At 50.1% G+C, this 19,302-nt stretch overlaps 1 protein-coding gene and 2 long non-coding RNA genes across 4 annotated transcripts in view; 1 reads left to right on the forward strand and 2 right to left on the reverse strand.

The window, feature by feature from the left end:
- LOC119431251 (neuronal acetylcholine receptor subunit beta-3-like) overlaps window positions 1-19,302 on the reverse strand; it is a 280,609-nt gene that overhangs the window by 53,751 nt on the left and 207,556 nt on the right. The window lies entirely within an intron of this gene.
- Window positions 1-19,302, forward strand: part of LOC125940608 (uncharacterized) — a 236,830-nt gene that overhangs the window by 36,495 nt on the left and 181,033 nt on the right. The window lies entirely within an intron of this gene.
- LOC119431257 (uncharacterized) overlaps window positions 1-19,302 on the reverse strand; it is a 30,735-nt gene that overhangs the window by 2,279 nt on the left and 9,154 nt on the right. The window contains exon 2 of the long non-coding RNA XR_005188032.2: window positions 9,975-10,020. This is a non-coding gene — a long non-coding RNA (uncharacterized LOC119431257). The remainder of the gene's footprint in view (window positions 1-9,974; window positions 10,021-19,302) is intronic.

Here is a 19,302-nt window from a genome sequence, read left to right on the forward strand (position 1 = left end):
CGTAATGCTACTACTCAAGAAGCATATAATCGACGGCATGACCAGAGACACCAGAGGCCCTGGACCTAACGAAAGCGTTCGACGCGGTCAAACACAGATTTCTACTGGAAACGATCTCGGTGATGGGGCTCGGCCCGAAATTCCACTCTTACATAAGCTCCTTTCTCAGAGACAGGAAGGCCACGATCAAAATAGGACAGGCCACGTCCGATTGGTACACGCTGGGTGCGAAGGGCACCTCATAAGGGGCGGTGCTCTCCCCACTATTATTCAATCTAGCATTGAAAGGGCTCTCGGACCGGCTGACAAGAGTGACCAGTGTCAATCACGTCCTGTACGCAGACGACATTACGGTGTGGTGCACGGGAGGGTCCGACGCAGATGTCGAGCGGGCTCTCCAAGAAGCGCTGGACACAACGGAAGAGTACCTGATGGAAACGGGACTCCGCCTGTCACCCAGCAAATCGGAACTGTTGTTGTACAGGCCCTCGAAACAGGGCATGAGGAATTTGACGCCGAACGATCAAATCCCAATCAAAATACATACGACCGACGGCCAGCCGATCCCCAAAGTGGACACTATAAGAATCCTGGGGATGCTAATTGAGGCTAAAGGGTAACACGCAAACCGTCATGAAACTCACATCCAAAACGGAGAACATGCTCCGGCTGATCCTCAGGGTGACCAACCGCAGGGGAGGGCTCAGCGAGAGCAGTCTCATCAGACTTTACCACGCCTTCCTCATGAGTCACGTAAATTACGTAGCCTCGGCGCTAAAATGGACCAAGAGAGACGCGGCCAAGATAGAGACACTGATGCGCAAGAGCATCAAAAGGGTGCTAGGTCTTCCGATTACTACAAGCACAGAGCGGCTCGATCAGTTAGGGGTCCACAACTCGCTAGCAGAAATCATCGAAGCACAGACCAAGGCACAGGTCGTGCGGCTGTCGACCACCAGGGCCGGCAGACGCATCCTAGAAGAAGCAGGCATAAATGCAGAGGCAGAGTGCAACGCACGCAAGGTCGCGCTCAGCGCGTCGGTCAGGGGCACTTTCAAGGTTGAACCGCTTCCGAGAAACGTCCACCCGCAATTCAACGAGGGGCGCCAAAAGGCGAGGGCCCGAGCCCTACTGAAATCGACCGCCACCTGCCCGGGACTGGCGGCATTTGTAGACGCGGCCCAGTATGGGCGCAGCGACCGGTACGCGACCGTCTCGATACGCTGGGATGGGACGATCATTAACGCGGCATCGGTCAAGGGGGTAACGTCCGAAGTGGCCGAACAGGTGGCAATAGCCATGGCAATGAGGGACCCCGAACGTCCTTACGTGTACACAGATTCGCGATCGGTGGCCAGAGCATTCGCCTCGGGCTCCATATCGCGGGAAGCGGCGGCCGTCCTCGGCCACGAGGGAGCCGCGGGTCATCACATCGTCAAATGGTTTCTGGCCCACATGGGGGGCGACGTGCACCCCGACTTTCCCAACGCCAACGAGCTGGCGCACGACCGCGCGCGAGGACTCACGCACCGCGGCGATCGTGGCGAGCGAAGTGGCGAGGAGGGAGGGGGGGGGGAGCACCGAGACCCGCTGCTCACCTTCAACGAAATAACAACGCACTATCAGCTGTCGAGGAGGGCCTTCCCGCTCCCCCACGCTAATCTAAATAGACCACAGTCATCGATATTCAGAATGCTTCAGACAGGGTCGTTCCCCTCGAGAGGCAGACTGAGCCTTTATTCACCAGAGGTAGAGCCGCAATGTCTGGATTGTGGCGAATCATATACTGCTCGCTAGCGCACATGCCCTAGCAATGCTCCGCGTTAAGCGGCACCTTGTTCCGTAAAGAAGAAGACTAGGAGGACGCCCTGCGAAGCGACGACCACCAGACCCAGCTCCGGGCTGCCCAGAGGGCTCACGAAATGGCGGAGGCTCACGGGCTTCCCGTCCCAACGTGGGTGCGGCACGCGACCCCTGCCGACCACTGAACAAAGAGTGGGTGGGGAGGGGTTCCTCAGGACTCATTAAAGTTATTTCCTCCTCCTCCTCCTTAATGTCGTTTGAGACTACGATATTTGCGTTAATAAACTGTCACCTTTACGCTTGTTTTAGTCGGTGCTCCACTCCCCTTGCAATTTTCCCTTTTTATTCTTTTCAACATATCAGATATTGGGCATCACAGTGCGTCGAGACTTCGGCAGTATATTTTGTGACGTCTCGTGAATAATTTAATAACATGATTCATTTTTCAATTTCATCGTCTTATTCCCGCCTTCACTCGTTATCGCGGTGTGAAAAAAAGTTTACATTCCGCCTTAGCTGTTAAATTAATTTTTTCTAACGCGATCGAGAAAGAATTTTTATGGTACCATTACTTTTGTTTTAGTGCAACAGAAAGTTTACCGGTCAGATTAATCAATTTTAAAGGCACGTTCACACCGAAAGCGGAGCGTCTAAGCGGCTAAGCGGATTTTCAACGCGGCGAGGCGGCGAGCGCGCGGGCCTCTTCAGACCAGACGACTTCCCTGGTTGCCCGCGCCGCCGAGGAGACGGAGCATCTAGCATTTTCACTGCGGACGTGTCGCCATCTCGTGGCACCGCTCATCCGCCCGTCGTCTGGCGTTCTGATTGGCTGCGGCAAAGTGGAGAGCTCCGGCGGGCGGAAAAAATCGGTCCGAGAGCGATCGGGCTCGCCGCCTCGTTTTCCGCCCGCTTTACCCGCCTGGCGAGGAGGTTTTGCCTGCTTTTCGCTTGCCCGCTTGCCCGCTTTGGCCGCTCCGCCTTCGGTGTGAACGTGCCTTTACAGGTATATTGGAGGAGCTGCTGCGTACTACTCAAGACGGAACTCCGCAGCGGACGTGTCCTGGCAAGTTCCACCATGTGAATAGGCGGGGATATTGCGTCAACCGCAACACCGGCGCCCCAGCCAGTTGTCTTGATCCAACCCCACGACCCTGGCTCTTTTTGCGGCACCGACAACGTCGACATCAATGACTGTCTTGGGAATTACGAGCGCATCGCAACGGACAATCGGTGACTCTCGCCAATGTCGCTTTCTACCTCAGTGGGACTGCGCGTGTCTGGTGCCCGTCTCGGCGCGTTGGCCTTTCTGAAAAACTAGTTTGGAGATACCTTGGCCTCCTGCGACAATTTGCAGACGTCACTTACGAAATAGCCCCGCTCGATCCTACCACGTCTTCTCCTTCCTCAGACGTCATGCACGTGGCCTGCCTCAAGCCATACCTTTCGCCCACCACCCGACCCTGTCTTAGGCGCCGGGTCAGCGCTTTTCCAGCCGGAGGTTAATGTCACGAGACTGCGCGCAATGGAACAAAGACGATGCTGACCACTGGGGTGAAGAAGACGACTATAGAAAAGATTGTCTTTCCGCCATCTTGGCAGTGCTACAGCTAGCTCTAAATAGTTTGTAAATATACTTTCATTTATACCGTTTCCCGTGGCAATATTGTTAAATTTTGGCACAGGTTACGTGGAACACCCTGTATATTGGCTGTAGCTGAGCCGCATACACAGTTCGGATATAGTCTGCGGCTTTACCCTCCTCAGACCATTTGTCCCCCCACAGGGACATTGGTTCACAGGCGACGAAAACTACAACGGCTGTTGCAGCGGAGAGAACCAATGTCCCTCTAGGAGGACAAGGTCTGTGGCGCCATCTACCTTGAGCTCGGCGAAATTTCTCTTTCCCGCTCGGAAAAAACATGGCGGCAATCAGCGCCAGCACGTTTTATGCGAGACGGCCTGGTAAGTCGCTTTATCGTTGGTCTTAACGCTTTTCATTTTAAAAAATTGCAACGGAGTGCAAAGGTTTAATGCCTGGAGAACACATTGACACCGTTTAGAGAAAACCATTGACTTTATTGGGACCTTCGCAGCTTACTAAGTTTAGTGTCCTCGCACAGGGACATTGGGTTCATGTGCGTGTTTATATTGAAGTCAGATGGCCGACTAGCACATTCTTTTTTATGAAAGTTTACCAGTGGGAATTTAAGTCTAACTTCCCGTTGCTTTGTAATTTCAGGCTTATCCACCAAGAAGGCAGACGAAGTATTGCAATCAATTTGCGACCGGAAAACTTCCGATATTTCGGACTCCGAGAATGAAGACGACGTTGACGACGTGAATGCCGCGTATGATTCCGACACTGAGGAGTATGCTGGTTCATCTTCTGATAGTGACGACGACGGCTCCAGCGGCGTAGGAATTTCGCAAAGGCGTCCTCTGTGGAAGGCAGCCAATTCTTCACCAGCAAACAATGTGCCTGTTCTCGAGACGGGGTGTGTTTTTTCGGAAGCTAGATTGGAGTTCTCGCCTGCCGACTACTACAAGCAGTACGTAGATGACAACATGCTCGAAAAAATGGCGGAGAAAACAAACCAGAGAATTCTGAGAGAGCGTGGAATCATATCTAAAATCACTGGTCAGGAAGTCAAACAGTTTCTGGGTTGTTCCATGCTGATGGGAGTGATTGGCTATCCAAGAATACGATTTTTTTGGAAGAAGGGCCTGGCTGTTAGCTCAGTAGCCGACACCATGCCACGGCATCGTTTCTTCTTACTGCGATCTAACCTGTGCTGTCAACTTGACGATGACATCAGTGATGACGACAAGAAGAGCGAGAGACTTTGGAAGGTTGCGCCTTTCGTTGAGATGGTGCGAAAGGGCTGCTTGGGCTTGGAAAGACCCAACTGCTTCTGTGTGGATGAACAAGTCATCCCATTTTCAGGGCGCTGTCCTATGAAGCAGTATATCCCTAACAAACCAAATCCTGTGGGCCTGAAAAACTTTGTTCTCGCAGGAAAGGACGGGTTGATTTATGATTTTGCAATTTACAAAGGCAAAGAGACGTTTCCAGACTTTGGCCTTGGCATATCGGGCAACTCAGCCTTGAAGCTGGTTGAGACAGTGCCTGCATGCTCCACGCTTTACTGTGACCGTTGGTTTTCTTCGGTCGGTTTGATGGATGAGCTCATGAAGAAGGGCATTTTTGGCACCGGCACTCTGATGAAGAACAGAATGCCAAAAGAGGCCCATTTCACAAATGACAAGGATTTGTTGAAGAAATCTCGGGGCACTTCGGAGCAGCGACTGCGACAAGACAGCACGCTTGCTTGCACAAAATGGGTCGACAAAAAGCCCATTGTGATGCTGTCGGCTGCCTTTGGAGTGGAGCCTGAAGATAAGTGCAAAAGATGGTGCAAGAAAGACAAGAAGTTTCTGGATGTCCCGCGCCCATCCGTCATCAGAAACTACAATGCAAATATGGGTGGTGTTGACTTAGCTGACAGAATGCTCTCCCTGTATGCTCAAAGGAGCCGCACAAACAGGTGGACACTGCGTACAATTCTTCACATGTCTGATCTTGCTTGCGTAAACAGCTGGCTTCAGTACAGAGCAGACAAGAAGGCAGAGGGCGTCCAAAGAAAAAAACATTCTGGAGTACCTTGATTTCAAGCTTTGCGTGGCCGAAGCATTGATATGGCAGAAGGTGATCGCAACTCGTCAAGAAGACGAAGATGACCTAGACATCCCACCAAGGAAGAGGCCAAAAGCTCTGCCATCAGAACATTTCCGCAAAACAGACGCACTGCATTTGCCAATGAAGGACGACCTACCAAATGGAGCGAGGTGCCGGAACGCTGGCTGCAGCATGAAGACACGCCACAGATGTGCTCGGTGCGACGTGTACCTTTGCATAGAAGTTGGAAGAAACTGCTTCTATGAATTCCATTCGTGAGTTCTGTCGCAAAGGAATTGCGCTGATAGCTTGACTCACTGGTGTGTGGGGTTAAGAACGTCCCAAAAGTGATCTTGTTGTGCTCTAAATGTGTCATCAGAACTAATAAAAACCAATTTAATCTTTCATTCTCTAAAGTTCATCCTCGAAACAATTATTTGCTGCCCTTTCCAAATACACAAAAATGCATACGTATTTCTAGCAATGCCTAAGGATAGACCCAGTGTCCCTGCAGGGGGACAAACAATTACTTGTTGTTAGGCTCTGCGCACATTCAAAATAATTTTTTTGTGGGTTCTATGCAACACAAAAGTAAGTATAAGGACTTGGTCAAAGTTATTTCTCCGTGCCATTACTCTCAGGTCTGAGGAGGCTACGGAAAGATGATCTAGAAGATCTCTGGATTTTAGCTCTCCTCTGATAAGTGCTGCTCTGCCGGAGGCAATGCAAATCAAGGAGCCTAATCGCGTTGTAAAGAAGGCGCTAACGTTGGAGTGCATTTGAGACTGTAGCGAGCTACTACGTGCCACAGTGATCCTACCACAAAAGACGACAACGAAACGCAAGCAGGGAATTGGCAGTGACAAGACCGAAGGCCAGCGGCACTTGGTCCCGCCTGATTGAGCGGTCCCGCCTGATTGAGCGGACCCGCTTTAAATATATTTTGTGGACACCAGGCCCCGACGTCCGTCTGGTTTTTCCTCACCCACAAGTTATGTTTAAACCGGGCCCGCTCACTCAGGCGGGAGCGGGACCAAGCGCCGCTGGCCTTCGGTCTTGACCCCTGCTCGCGCATCGTAAGCGTGTCACCAAAGTCCGCTATCCTCGTCGACACTGGTGCCGAGATCTTCGTCCTTCTACGTTGGCTGAGCGACGCCATCCTCCCGACTCGCCTCGTCTCCTCGCGGTCAACGGATAGGTCGTCCGGACCTACGGCCAAAAGTCGATGACTCTTGACATCGGCCGCAGACGTACCTTTAGCTGGGTCTTTGTCATAGCGAACGTGAGCCAGCCAATCATCGGAGCCGATCTCTATCACTACAAGCGCGTCGTCGACGTGCAGTCCAGCCGCATCTTGGACTCCGAGCCGAGCTTAACCTTCCAAGGCGCTTCCTGTCGCGCTCCGCCGCTCCGGCTTTCTCCAGGCTCACATGACCGTTCCCGACCCTTAGTCAGCCGTCCTTGTTGAGTTTCCGGACATCTTCCGACCACCCTCCTTTCAGTCCTCGGTCGTTCACAGCGTGACACATCATATTGTCCCGACTGGCCCTCCCATGCTTGCTCGGGCTCGTCGCTTCGAGCCTGATCGTCGAGCTGTCGCCAAAAAGTAGTTTGAACACATGCTTGACCTTGGCTTCATTCGTTCCACCTCGAGTCCTCGGGCCTCGCCACTCCATACAGTGCACAAGAAGACCGGTGACTGGTGCCCGTGCGGCAGTTACCATGCCCTTAACAAAGCCACTGTCCCGGACCGGTATACAATACCGCACATCCAGGATTTTACGTCAGCATTGCATGACTGCAACGTCTTCAGCAAGACCGACGTGGTGAAAGCCTATCACCAGATTCCTGTGGAATCCTCAGATTCCACAGATCGCCATTATAACACCCTCCGGCCTGTTGGAATATCTGCGGATGCCTTTCGGTCTTCGTAAATGGATATTGCAGGGAGAGGCCTTCGTCCTGCAGTGGACATAAAATAGGCTGATGATGATGATGACGAATGCGGCCCAGACCTTTCAGCGTTTCGTTGACTAGGTATAACGTGGCTTGACGTGCTGCTTTGCCTATCTTGACGACATCCTTGTCTTCAGCACCATCGCCGAAGCAAGTGCTCACAAGACTCATCAAGTTTGGCCTTATCGTTAACGGTCCGAAGAGCGAGTTCAGTGTTACGCAGTTGAATTTCGTGTTGAATGCCGTGTGCGTCAACGCACACTGCATTCGTCCACTCCCAACCCGCGTCACTGTCATCCGTGAGTTTCCGCAGCCATCCACCACCAGGCAACTACGTGAGTTTTTTGGCCTCGCCAACTATTACCGTCGCTTCATTCCTCACTGCAACAATATACTGCAGCCACTCCACGACCTTCTCTCGGGCCTCAAGACACCGAATACTCCCTTTCCCTGGAACGACACCGCTTACTACGAGTTTGGAGGCATCAATGAAGCCATTGCCGGCGCGAGGCTCCCCGTCCACCCCAAATGGGACGCCCCAACATCCGTCATGGTTGACGCATCGGACACCGCTGTCGGCGCAGTCTTCAGCAGTTAGTTGCTGGTGCTTGGCAGCCCATCGCCTTCTTTTACAAGAAGCTTGCACCCCTGAGCACCGCTACAGCGAGAGCTGCTTGCAATCTATTTGGCTGTGAAGCACTTTCGACATTTTTCTCGAGGGACGTTCCATTCATGTCCTTACAGACAATAAACCACTGACGTCCACCCTAGCGTCCAGCAGCACCTCCTACGCTCCCCGAGAATTCAGACAGGTCGCCTACATCTTGGAATACGCCAGCGACATTTGTCACGTCAGCGGAAAATCCAACGCCGTTGCCGACGCAATCTCTCGCGCAGCCATTCATGCCACAGACCACGGACGACCGGTCATCGACTTCACGGCCATAGCTGCTGCCCAGAGTATCGATGCCGAGCACCAGCTGCTTCGCACGAGCGGCATCTCTGGTGTTTGCAGATGTCTTGCTGCCTGACTGCGACGTACCCCTTTGCGATACGGCGACTGGCCACCCTCGTCTCTACGTGCCTCGCTCATACCGCCGGGCCGTCTTTGATACCCTCCATTTCTTGGCTCATCCTGGCATTCGCGCAGAACAGCGACTCGTTACTTCTCGTTATGTGCGGCCTAGTATCAACGTAGACGTTCGTCACTGGTCACGCACGCGCCTCAACTGCCAACAGTCTAAAGTGTGTCGCTATACTGCGACTCCTCTTGGCAAATTCTTGTCCCCGGACACACGCTTCAGCCATCTGCTCGTAGATATTGTCGGCGGCCTTTCTCCCTGCGGGAACCATCGCTACCTGTTAACCTGCATTGACAGGTTCACCAGATGGCCTGAAGCGATGCCCCTCCTGGAAATAACGGCGGAGTCCACAGCTAGAGTTATCAACACTCTCTGGATTAGCCGCTACGGTGTCCCTTCCCACATTGTATACGACCGACTGTGGTCGTCAATTCGATTCAACCTTCTTCGCCAATCTATCTCAGCTCCTCGGCGTCAATCAGATCAAGACTACCTCTCACCACCCGATATCAAATAGGATCATCTAACGTTTGCACCACCAACTGGAGGCTTCCCTGTTGGCTTCGACTTTTCCTTCATCATAGATCGAGCGCCCTCCTTTCGTTATGCCTGGTATCCACACCACTCCTAGTAGTGACTCTTCCTCCAGCGCCGCCGAGCTTACGTTTCGCTCCACTCTTCGAGTCCCTGGTGAATTCTTCGACGACTCACCCGCCGTACCTGCCGACGTTTCCGACTACGCCTAACATCTACGCAGCGTTATGCGTACTGTCCTTCACCCCGACAACGACATTCTTCCCGTCGTGTATACGATAACCCTGACATTCAGAACTGCACGCACGTCCTTGTGCGCCACGACGCCGTGCGTCCTCCCTTACGGCCCCAGTATGATGGTCCGTTCAAGACACTCAAGCGTGCGCCTAAATATGTTGTGTTGCTCATCAACAGCCGAGAAGATACGGTCTCCGTCGACCGTCTGAAGCCTGCCTACTTTGATTCTGATGCTCTAGCCACTTCTTCTGTCACATTCCCTCCCGACCGGGCCAGTCGTATACTCGCCGCTTGCGTTTCGCACCACCACCATCCGCTCTGTACTATTCGTTCCACTCTCACGGCTTCCTCGCTAGAAGGGGGCTCTTGTAGCGTGCTACTACGTGCCACAGTGATCCGACCACAAAAGACAACGACGAGACGCAAGCACGTTCATGGTGCGTGAGCAGGAGAATCGGCAGTAACAAGACCAAAGGCCGGCAGCGCTTGATCCCTCTCCCGCCTGGTTGAGCGGGCCTGGCTTAAATATAATATGTGGACACCAGGCACAGAGGTCTGTCTGGTTTTTACTCGGCCACAAGACAATAACAGAGGTACCGGCGGCTCATATAGAGCACTTCCGGTGACCGTGCATGAACGTTTCGATATGTTGAAATGACTGCAATGGCAAGTATATTGTTGCTTACTCTGTCGTAACACGCTGCACTTTTGGTATTGGTGCTGGAGATCGATCTGCAAGAAAACGGAGAACATACAGTCAGCTTTGAGTGCGCCGCATGCCTTGTGCTGTCACACACTGTATTAACGACGTGATCGAAGAAACTGAAGCACATAAAAAATATTTGCAACTCCATAACCCAACCGCAAACGAAGATATCAATGTGGAGGTAGCCGCGCGAACATTTAAGGAGTGGCAACGGCTGTGCCCATGGTTGAATGTTCGCTCGCAAAGGCTGTTCGCGTGGTTCTCTTCGGCTTGATTCATACGGCCGTCTAAGGCTCCCCGTCCCGTCACCGTCAAGGGCAATGGCGTTTGTAATGATGCGTCGGTTTCTCATTGGTTTTTCTCCAAACGTGCGACACCGCCGACATTAAGGGCATCGACCAACGTTCCCGTGTGCCATTTATGAGGGGAAACCGACGAAGAAACGCCGTCTCATGACGAACGCCGGTGACATGACGGTGACGGAACGGGGTACGTTTGACGGCTGTGTGAATCCGGCCTTCCTCTCCGTCGGCATCGCGGACGATGGCGATGCCCGCTACATGACGATTCTGTAAACTGTATGTTGGATCATCTGAATGCAAACACATGTGTTGTACTGGTTCTAAGCTTACGTGAAATGATTACAATGTGAATGGGAGAAACCTATATGACCCACACATTAGTGGTTATCGACACTGGTTGAAATTGAAGAGCTGTGAGGAACGGAGATGAGTGTAGTGTAGGGCAACTTTATATTTTATTATACCCCGCCACTTCGTCATCCTTTACTTCGCATTAACTCCAGGTGCCCACGCCTGGAGCATTAAATTTGTAAATTTAGTTCGCTTTATATGTCGGAATAGATGCTGTTTACGGAAGGGCGAAGTAGTCTTGAAGCTGTATTAGAGAGCTTTAAACTTTATGTATCAGTCTTTTTAAAAACATTCTGATTTTCCGGAGCTCTTGTCAAACTATTGGTGGCCTAAATAAAATGTGCTCCCAGCAGTCGAAAAAATGCAACAAACCTCCTGAAATTGGTTCAGTGGATGTAGTTCTCTCCGTTCACACATAGCACATAGAAGCTTCCTCTAGTAAGCCTTCTGGTATATAGTATTTCTTATATTCTTTTCAGTGATAATATCGCGTAATATTTGTTGCATTTGCGTTGTAAGCGGATGTTAGATTATGTATTACAAAGTGCGAATTTCACCATAGGCCGTTTAAGCTTATAGACACGACGAGAAATGGGCATGGCTATTCTTGTGAAAAAAAAATAAATAAATAAATATTTACAGTGGTCTTTGGATAGGAATGTCGCAATCTATATGAGAATCAGTCTCACAGAGATACAGAGAGGAGAAAGGAAAGGTGACAAGATCAACAAGACGTGTGTTCGCATCGCTACCCTCGTAACCCTACTCAGGAACAGAGCCACAAGAAATGAGCGCTGAAGAACATCGGTGAAGCATACATCAGATTTGGCAAGAGCGCTTCCTTGCGTGAACGGTTGCATTTCCTTGCACCCAGAAGATTCTGTCATCATTGCATTCGGGGTAACTTTTGTGCGCAGTCCTCTTATCGAAATGCAGTCGCTCGTGCCGGCAGCCGTTGAAGTGTTCATTGTTACAATATCACGTAAATATCTTATTTAAGTTCGCGGCAAAATGTGGTGATAGCGCCTTGAATTTCTTTTCTCTCAGATTGTCAATTGTTTCACATGCCATGTTTCACACGCAGGGCCACTGGCGGTGCCACTTGTAGCACCAAAGCGGCGGTGGCACCAAATGACGACCGCACTGCGGCTACAGGATGTATTCGACTGACGACTAGAGATTTCCAGGAGAGGCCTTTATTTGAAATCCGGCGTTTGGGAGGCCCGGGCCTGGGGCCGCCTAGATAGCGACTGGGAGCTGTTGCTCCCGCACGGCATCCATGGCTCGCTGGACGGCCCAAAGTTGGTCTAGGAGTTCTGAGCTGAGCAGCGTGGCCGACCACCGCGCCCGTAGATTTTCCGGGAGACTGCCATTTTTTTCTTGATATATTTTACATTCCCACAACATGTGTTGAAGGGTGGCTCTAGCAGACTTGCAAGCTTGCATATATCGCTGGCGTATATCTCTGGTTAGAAAGTCTTTAACTGCGCGGGACTCACATAGGTTTCTGTTTGTAATCGCCTCCAAGGAACGGACTCAGCTCTGTTCAGTTTAGTGTGAGGCGGTGGTTATATTCGCCTCTGATTTTGATAGAATTTTGTAACATCGTTAAATCTTGTTAATCTGTCTTTTTCTCTCCAGATCTCCTCCTCCGCGTTCCCCTGACCAATGGAAGTCACTCCTTGCTCAGCTCGGCGAGTAAGACCTCGAGCTTCGCGGTGTGCTACCTCGTTGGGGCTGATTGCGTGAATGCCTGGAGTCGTATGCGCTGGGAACCACAGCAATTGCCTGCTATTCTTCTCTGCGTTAGAGAATTTTGCTTTGTTGACTATGATGATGTGCCACGCCTCAGGAGAGATCCTACCCTTAGCATAGTTTCTAATGGCCGCCTGAGAATCGCTAATTATATATTGAGCATTCGTGGAGACCAATGCTAGTAGTGCAATGGCTACCTCCTGTGCTGTCTCGGAATGTTTGGTATTAACTGACACGCTTGTAAGGGGTTTTTGGGTGTGATCTACAACTACTGCCACGTAGCTATTTCTGTGTGGGTATTCAGCCGCGTCTACGAAGGCTGCTCTGTCGTGGGATCCATAGCTTCGGATCATTTTCTCTGCTCTACTTGTGCGTCTGCCCTTGTTGTAAACTGGATGCATGTTCTCGGGTATATTTGTTACTAGGAGTTTGTCGCGAATTTCTCTCGTTATCGTCCTCTTTTCCCCGTATTAATTGTGGTAATTCATTCCTAGCTTGTGTAGTATATGCCGTCCTGTTTTGGTTTTGGTTAGTCGTTCCACCTGGGATGTTTGTTGCGCTTGTATGAGTTCGTCCAGTGTGTTGTGGAGTCCTAACTTTAGGAAGAGATGTGTGCTCGTACTGATTGGTATCCCTAGTGCTAGTTTGTATGCCTTTTTTGTGAGGATGTTAATTTTGGTCTTCTCAGCTGCAAACCAATTGTGGAAGGCTGCTATGTATGTGATCTGACTGAATACGAATGATTGTATGAGCCGTATGATACTTTCTTCCTTCATACCCTGGTGCTTGTTAGTAATTCATTTGATTAATCTTATGGTGTTCGTTACCTTTGTGTCTAACTTCCTTATGGTTTCCCCGTTTGTATCTTTGTTCTCGATTATTAGACCCAGCACCTTGAGCTGATTGACTATTGAGATATTCCACCCGTTCTTGGTGTGTAGCTTGATTTCCTCGTGAGCCTGGTTTCTGTCGTATCCTTTGGGAGGTCTGCCCCTATGTGTGGCGCGGTATAAGAGAAGTTCGGATTTCTCTGCAGAGCATGTGAGGCCTGTCCCTATGAGGTGTTCCTCTACTGTGTTTATTGCGGCCTGGAGTCGTTGTTCTATTGATCCGTCGCTACCATCACAGACCTAGATAGTAATATCGTCCGCATATATTGTGTGATTGAGGGACTCTATGTGATTTAGTTTTTCGGGGAGTCCCATCAAGACGAGATTGAACAGCATCGGGGAGATAACAGAGCCTTGTGGCGTGCCGGCCCCCCCCGATGTCGATTTCTGGTAACGTGAGTCCTCCGATGGAGAAGACGGCTTTCCTATCTGATAGGAAGCTCTTGATATAGTTATATGTCCGTTGCCCCAGTCCTAATCGCTTGATGTTTTCCAATATGGTTGCGTGGTTGGCATTATCAAAAGCCTTTTTAAGATCAAGGCCCAGGACGGCCGTTGTAGAGCGCGTTTTATAATCGATTATCTGATGCTTAAATTGAAGCATGGCATCTTGTGTCGAAAGGTTTTTGCGAAATCCTATCATTGTATCTGGGTATATGTTATTATCCTCTAACAAGTTGTCTACTCTGTTTAAAATGACATGTTCCAATAATTTTCCGACGCAGGATATTAGGGAGATCGGTCTGAGGTTGTCGATCTGAAGCTTTTTACCAGGTTTTCGAATAAGCGTTATCATCGCTTTCTTCCATTGAGCTATGATAACGCTTATTCGAAAACCTGGTAAAAAGCTTCAGATCGACATATAGTTATCATCGTTTTCTTCCATTGAGCTGGAAGAAGACGACGAGGTTGGCCTATGCGAACACGCCTCACATGGGCTCCGGCTTTTCACCTCAATATCTGCTGAATTACTTGCCGTATCGACCTGACACCGACGTCAACCAGCGCCGCAAGTGAAGAGGCATCTTTCGAGACCACTCTCAGGCCAGTCCACCAAATCTTACGGCCTTCACCGACGTTTTTATTTCGACGTGTACGGCTAGGGCTAGCGCTCGCTTGGCACACAGCATGGACGCGGGCACGCCGCCCCAGCAGCACGTGCTCATGGACGCGTCAGAAAACGGCCCAGTAATGTCAGAATCCTCCGAAGAGCCGAAAAATGACGATCCATGGATCACAGTAAAGAGTAGGAAGTAGAAATGGACGCCGAGCAAAGCACCAGAAAATACATCTATGTCAACTACGACACAGGAGACGCAGCACGCCCAACCGACAGCCGCACCGGTGCACAGACGACTCCCTCCGCTACCGAAAGATGATTACAAGGTGCATGGTTTCAGAACGGCGCAACAAGGAAGACGACAGACGAAAGAACACACGAACACAAGCGCCGACTCACAACTAAGGTTTATTCGACATCACAGAGCAGATTTATACACACACGTGGCCACACACAACGCAAAAGAACCAAAAAACCAGCTGTCCCTCCATTGCGCTACAGGATAAAGAAATCCTGTACCTGAATGGTTAACGTGTTCTGGTTTTTTGGTTATTTTTGCGTTGTGTGTGGCCACGTGTGTGTATAAATCTGCTCTGTGATGTCGAATAAACCTTAGTTGTGAGTCGGCGCTTGTGTTCGTGTGTTCTTTCGTCTGTCGTCTTCCTTGTTGCGCCGTTCTGAAACCATGCATCCGTACCAACTCGCCCAATTGTCAGTGCTACTCAACGTGATTAAAAGGTGATTTTCCGCCCTCGAGAAACTTCTACGTTTGCTAGGTGGCAGACGGATCAAATCGCCAACAGCATCAAAAGGGCGAGTAATCAGCCAATCGGAACGTGCACGCAAACCATGATCGTAAGAATAGAGCCACAACAAAACATCGCCATCGCGAGCGTACCCGACAGAGATTACGCGATCAAGCTAATCAGAATCAAATCACTACAACTTGGAGAGAAAGAATACGCAGTCACCGCATACGCAGCAACGCCTGACAACTCGGGCGAGAATGCTAGGTACTACCCACTCTGCTCTCATCACTTTCGAAGGGGAAGAAGTGCCTTTCGTCGTGCATTACATGGACGGAGAAAAACGCTGTTACTTGCACCGCTCCGCGAAACAAGTATGTCAACTGTGTCGCACGGTGGGACACCGCGCAGACGTGTGCCCTCAACCAGACGTGAACCTGTGTGCAAAGTGTGGTACGGCCAACCCTGCGCAAGATCACGAGTGCACTCCAAAGTGCGCCCTATGCCAGGGCGAACACCTCACGGCTGCAAGGGATTGTCCCGAAAGATACCGGAATCAATCCAAGAAAACAGCAGACCAAAGGGAATCGCGGCCCACCATTCGCCAGCCACAGAACTCCTCTCGGGCGGTAACACGATCGAAATCCCGGTCAAGATCCCGACAGAGGTCGACGTCCCGTGCCAGGCATATAGCAGCGCCAGGGCAGCAGAAATCGACAAACTCGCAGGTGAGCTGGTCACAGCATTGTTTTCCGTCTCTCACTGCTCGTGATCCCAACTCTGCAGACAAAAACATAACAATCCCTACTTTCATAGACGAACTCCGTAAACAATTCAAAGAGGACAGAGAGACACACGCAAGGGAGTTAAAAGAGACTAGGGAAACTTACATTAGAAAAATAGAAAAAATCAAAGAAAGACACACTAAAGAAATGAAAGAGGCCAAAGATGAGATAAAAGCCGCAAAGGAAGAAATAGCCAAACTAAGAGCTTCGCTAGCGGAAAGTCAGGCGGTAGCGACCACCTGCAAGGAGCATCTCCCTTCTCTGTCATCGGAAGCAAACTCCCTCCCCAATACCACTACGTCGTCCGTCGAAATGTTTCACCAGATGGAAACTTCCCTGTCGCAAAAGCTACAACAACAGCTGCAGCTGCAGGAACAGCGTCAGATGCAGCAACTTCAACTTTTCCTCCATGAAAAACTTCAGGAACAGCTTCTCGCCTTCCGCGAGCAGCTAGCAGACCATCTTCCTGTTAAAGGAAAGAAAAGAAAGAAGCCGAAAGCGAACTCAAGCGTCGATGATCTGGATAGGTCCATGGAGAACGCCCCACGATGGCGAGTAAGCGCAATAATCACGCACAAGAACTCCATGCATGGCAGTGGAATTGCAGAAACTTCTCAAGAAAAAAAGCCACACTACAACAATACATAAAAACCGCAACAACTCCACCGCAGGTTATCGCATTACAGGAAACAGGTACGAGGCCCACCATGTCCGGATATGAAACGTATATGGCGAAGACAGATACAAGGGTAGCAGTGCTTGTCTTCCGCAGGCTGACGGCAATAGACCGCACACTGGATGGTAGTGACATTGACCACGTATTTATAGAAATACTGCCGGCAGACAGGAAGGCACGCAGCGTCTTCGTCCTAAACATATATAGCCCACCAAAAAATGTGGTGAAAATTTTGATTACCTCATCAGATCGGCACTCAAGGAAGCGAAAAACAACACGCTGCTTGTGCTAGGCGACTTCAACGCGATGCATCCGACTTGGGGTTACAACCTCACTTCAAAGAACGGAAACACCATCCACTCGCTCATTCAAAAACACGCACTCACACTCCTCACAGACCCAGACTTTCCAACTAGAGTGGGAAATAGTGTATCAAGGGACACATGTCCGGACCTTACCATGATCAAGAACCACGAAAAGGCTACATGGAGAAATATGGAAGAAACGCTGGGTAGTGACCACCACATCCTGGAGGTTACCATTTCGCTCACGCATACACGCGAACGCATCAGTCAGATCTTATTGACGGACGGCATTTCGTAAAGCGAGAGTTCAACAAAATATAGAAAAGGAGGATATCACATCGCTGCAACAATGGACGAGTGAGCTCAAGGAGTCGATCAGGCAACACTCAAAGCAGATGCAACTCACCACGGAAAATCCAGTGGTAGACCTATATCTCGTGCATATGTGGGACGCTCGTAGAGGCCTTTTGAAAAGATGGCGCAAACAAAAACATAATAGAAAACTAAAATTGCGCATAGCTGCTCTTACACAACAGGCGGAAGAATACGCTACTGTCTTGGTGCGCCAAAACTGGCAACAAATGTGCGCCAGCCTGAGCGGAAGGCTCAGCTCGTCTAAAACGGGGGCAATCCTAAAACACCTACTGGACCCAACCAAAAGCAAGCAACAAACCTCGCACACAATCAGACGCATACTTCGCAACCAACCGGGGTCGGATGAAGATATTCTGCGAGAGCTAGAGGCAAAATACATCGGCGATCACACACGGAACCAAACATCTATACCAAAATATAGTGGGAAGCCAAATGAAGACCTAGATCGCCCATTTGAAATCACGGAAGTCTGGACAGCGCTTCACTCCCTAACTCGAAACACAACGCCCGGTCAAGATGGGCTCACAAACAAAATGCTGAGAAACCTGGACGACAACTCAATAGAAGCCCTAACGACTTTCTTTAATACCCATTGGGAAGCGGGAACACTACCAAATGAATGGAAACACGCGCACATAGTATTCATACCGCAGTGGCGCACCGACGGGGGGGGGGGGTGGGGGGGGGATTCAGGGCCGAAAGTGCTGCCACCGCCGCTGGGGCCCTGGACTGAAGGCTCCACCCACCACGGAGATCGACGCTTCTCCGTGCCTCATCAAAATCAAGTTTTGTCTCTCTCTCTCTCTCTCTCCATTGAGCTAGTACTTCTCCTTTTATCCAGCACTCGTTTATGCATTCGGTTAGGTTGGTGATCGATCCATCATCGAGGTTCCTGATAGTCTTGTTTCTTGTACCGTCTGGGCCTGGGGCTGATTTGTTGTTTAACTTTTGTAGGGCCACGCAGATTTCTGCCTCCGTGAATTCCTCATCTAATTTTGCGTTGATATTCCCGTTGTAGCTAGGATGGTTGCAAGGGGGTGCCTGTGTTATGTATTTCTGCTCCAATTCTTTGAGAAATTTCTCTTTTGTGCCCTCATAGGGGTGTATTAACTTACTAATGGCTTGTCTGCGGTTTTTCTTGCTATTCTCAGGGCCCAGCAGGAACCTAAGCATGTGCCAGGTTTTGCCGGTGCTTAATTGTCCATCCATGAAATTACAGATCTCGTCCCATTGTTGCTTGCTCAATTGCGCAGCATATTCTTCTATTTCTTTGTTGAGGAGCGCTATGCGCTTTCTAAATTTTCTGTTATGCTTCTGACTTTTAAGTCTATTTTGCAGCGACTGCTTAGCTTCCCACATGTGGAGAAGTCTGCTGTCGCGTTTCTCCAAGTTAGATTCAGGCGGTGCTATTTTTGTGGCAGCTTTGACGTCATCGCTGAGCTCTTTAGTCCATTGTTCTATGTCTGTGATGGATCGTTGCTGTGTAGCCTCTCGCGTTCTACGAAGTAGTTCCCAGTATTAGTATTATAAGTATTAATTTGATCTGTCATTCCTTGGGTATATTCGGCCCTTCGTTGACGAGTAACTCCGATATGCGGTGGTCACCACCCAAATCTTCTAGTGTGTTACGCCACGTCACCTTTTCAATATTCTTGGTAAATGTTAGGTCTGGGGTTGTGTCCCTGTTTAACGCCGTGCCTACTGTGGTTGGACTACCGGGGTCTGTGACGCAGTGTGGGGGGCATTAAAGTCTACCGGATTTTCTCCAGCTAATTTGAGGGATTTCTGGAATAGGCTCTTGAATTTGTGCTTACGGTTAGTGGGGTTGCTATAAATGTTCAAAATAAATAAGCTAGGTCCTGTCTTCTTTTGTGGGATGAGTTCCAATAGAATATTGTCTATGCGCGCTATGCCTGTGTTGTGTTGCACGCACACTGCGTTTATTTTTACCAGCGTGGTTAATGCCCTGGTCTCCCCTTCGGCATAACCAAAACATCTGTATCCTGCCAGCTTTGCGACCCCATGTGTTTCTTGCAGAATTATGACGCCCAGCTTATCCTTGT

This window comes from Dermacentor silvarum, chromosome 10, assembly GCF_013339745.2.
Source record: "Dermacentor silvarum isolate Dsil-2018 chromosome 10, BIME_Dsil_1.4, whole genome shotgun sequence".
In the NCBI taxonomy this organism is placed as follows: Eukaryota; Metazoa; Arthropoda; class Arachnida; order Ixodida; family Ixodidae; genus Dermacentor; species Dermacentor silvarum.